Here is a 3,629-nt window from a genome sequence, read left to right as displayed (position 1 = left end):
TTGATGCGACCTGGTATACTTGCCGGTGAGTTTTGTGTTGGAATCTAAATTCCACTCATCAGATTTAATTCCATACCACTTCGTCACTTATTTCAATTTTCCTTCCTAAGTACTTGCTTTAGCTTCCCTTCCTGATTATTTGCTTCCCTTTAATGTTCATTGTCTTTAATTCCTTTATATTTCAGCACTTTAATTACCTAGTCAATTATCCTTTCCGCATTTACATTATTGCAATTTAATTTTTGGCACTTTAAATTTCCAGCTATTTACTTTCAGTTATTTATTTCGTTGTTATTTAGTATACTGCAATTTACTTCACTGTTAAGTAATCTAAGATTTGATCAAACCTCATCAAATTGCTTGTTTAACTAGAATAGCCAATTGATTAAAGTTTCTTGATCTATCAATCCTCGTGGGATCGACCTCACTCATAGTATGTTATTACTTGATTACGACCTGATGCACTTGACGGTGGATATAGTTGATCAAATCCGTATCACCTTACCAAATAAGATAGAGTCGTCAGCAAATGAGAAGATGATTGACTGTTGGAGACTTTTTGTGAATCTGAATCCCCTTAATAGATTTATTTTGCTCTGCCTTGTGTAACAGATAGGATAATCCTTCTGCACAGAATAGAAATAGATAAGGTGACAAAGGATTTCCTTGTTGGATACCCCTTGTTAGTTTAAAAAAGCCATAAGACTGACCTTCCATAAGAACAGAGTAAGAAACAATAGTGACTAGTTCTTTGATCCAAGAAATCCATATAGTTCCAAAACCCATTTTCTCCACGATGAACCATAAAAAATTCCACTCAACTCTATCATATGCTTTATTCATATTCAATTTAATAGCCATTTCACATTCCAATTTGCACCTCTTAGTTTTGAGGTGGTGCATATATTCATGAGCTATTAGGATATTGTCAGAAATTAATCTACCCTTTAATAATGCACTCTGGTTTAAACTTATTAAATTAATCTAAAACTCCTAAAGTCTATGTACTAGAATTTCGAAAATAATCTTGTAAAAGACTGAGGATAAGCTAATAAATATGACTTGTGACATGTCTCTAGCATCCGAAATCTTAGAGATCAAGCAAATCTATGTATGGTTAAATGCCTTGAGAAATTTACCTTTACCAAAGAAGCTACGAACTGCCTTAAAAACATCACCACCTACAATGTCCCAATAAAACTGAAAAATCGTGCTGTGAAGTTATTCTCACCTGGAGCACTTTGAGGATAAACGCTAAAAGTGGATCTCTTGGTTTTCTCCATAAAGATTGGTCTCATTAGCCTCCGGTTCATGAATGCTGTAACCGGGGGACTGGAATCGCTAAATATGTCACCAGGTTCTAATGGGTTAGCGGATGAAAATATTTACTTGAAATAATTTTCAGCCACTAGAGCAATATTCTGTGGATCTATAATTGTCAAATTTATAATTAGTCATTGATAATGATATATAAGAGAGATAGAGTGGGTGATGAAATAAGAGACATAGAGCAATGGAGAGGGAAAAGAGTTAAACTTTTTAATTTTGAAGGGAAATATTTGATATTAAATACAATAAGAGAGTGACATGTAGCACATTTTGGTTAAAAAATTAGTAAAATAAAATAGGTTATAAAAAAATAAAAAATATTATATAAATGTAAAAAATTAATCATGAAATTAGATTATTTGCATCATATCTTTGTATATAAATATATGTTTTAAATTTATTTTCAATATATATTTAATATTTTAACATATTTTATATGGATAGCCTGTTTAGTAGTTGAGTTTTTATGTATACCAAACATGATTGAATCATTATAAAATAAAATGTTTTATTTAGTAAAATTTTTTATCTTTATTTAAAGTTGATAGTTAAAACTGTAAGATGATTTGACATATTTGATTAAATTATCATTTAATAATTTTTTTATTTAAATAAAATAAATAAATTATTTACTCAAATAAATCGATTTTTAGAATTCTACCATTTTAAACATTTAGTTACAAATTCGATTGCACAAAAAGCAAATACGAAAATTACAATGTTTGCATTAGTATTGACGGTGTAAACAAAGCATTCTTTTTTTTTTTAATTTTCGCTATTGCTACTAATGAAAATAACATAAGAATTTTGCTTTCTTTGACAACGAAAACATGAAAGCATTTTTGCGTCTATAGGCAACGAAATTAAGGAGAAATTTTCTTCTCAATTCGTGTTCTATGAAACAAAAATAAAAGAATTAACGTTCAAAAACTTCTCTATAAATACCAGAACAGCGTAGCACAATCACACACCTTTCTATCTATGAATTCTTCTCATCTCTATCTCTCATTCTTCAACTTTTTCTATTAAAGTTATCACAAAATGGTAACTAAATGCATTAATGTTGTTGTTGATCTTAATGGAACAATTAGACGTAACGATGATGGTGCATCTTTTGAATGCAATGATCGAGTTGCAATGCAAACATGGTAGTTATAGTCATCCATTGAGCTAAAAAGTTTAATTTTGGTGACCATGGATTTAACGGGGAGGAAACACATAAGGAAAATAGGATATTGATTTCTATTTGTCAATAAAAGTCGAAGAGTGCGTTTTAAAGTGTTTTGACTTAAAAATGACAAGTGTGTTCATGTAATGTTCGAAGTGTATGAAAGGATTGTGGCACAACAAACCATGGAGCTTTACATGGAGGTCATGGATACAGGTGAAAGTTCTTCGTCTTCATGTTCAGGCATATCGAGTTCCACGCAGGGAGCAAGCCACAGCCGAAGAAAGCATCATTTGTACCATTGAATGCTCAGTTTTAGAGTATTCATAGACAGTTGAGGATTAGGCTAAAATTGGTTCTAAGAACGACAGTGATGACGAGATGGAGTCCGTACCAGAAACACAAAATTTTAAATTTACACAATCACGGCTTATCTTGCGACCATCATTTCCTCTTCTCCCTCGTTCATAAGTTTTAACCCGTTATTTTACAATGGAATTTGATGCTATGAAGGTTGATTCATTGCCTTTTTGGTCTCGAGGGTCCCAATGACTACAATTAAGATAGTGTGGAGTTGTGACTTAGGCACAAATTCTATAACAAAGAGTCGGTACATCAAGCAGTAAAAAATTATAGTATTCAGCGAAGCATTGAGTATTAGGTAATTGAGTCTGATTGGGTAATTATCATCCTTAGGTTGTTTGACTCCGAATGCGTTTCACCCTCTTGAACCTGTCACCGTGAAGACATGGTTCCAAGTGCATCAGCCACCAGTGATGTGCGAAATCAGAACTCGCACAACTTAACCAGTATGTGCACCAGGTTATCCAAGTAATACCTCAGGTGAGTGAGGGTCGATCCCACGAGGATTGTCGAACTGAGTAAGCAATGGTTATCCTGTTGGACTTAATCAGGCAAACAGTAATGTTTGTTTGTTGGTTTAAAACGCATAAATAGTGAAAAGCAAGTAAATAAAGCAAATAAACATGTTTGGTGTAAAACGATAATGAAAAAACAATTAAGGTCGCGGAGATGTTTATCTTTCCGGATTAAAACATCTTACTAACTATTTTAACAATGAATGATTCATTCTATGAAAAACCATAAGTGATCAAACCCTAATATTTTAGTG

The sequence above is a fragment of the Arachis duranensis genome, chromosome 6, assembly GCF_000817695.3.
Source record: "Arachis duranensis cultivar V14167 chromosome 6, aradu.V14167.gnm2.J7QH, whole genome shotgun sequence".
Lineage (NCBI taxonomy): Eukaryota > Viridiplantae > Streptophyta > Magnoliopsida > Fabales > Fabaceae > Arachis > Arachis duranensis.
The sequence above is the reverse complement of the archived record's forward strand: the minus strand, read 5'-3'. Positions refer to the sequence as shown.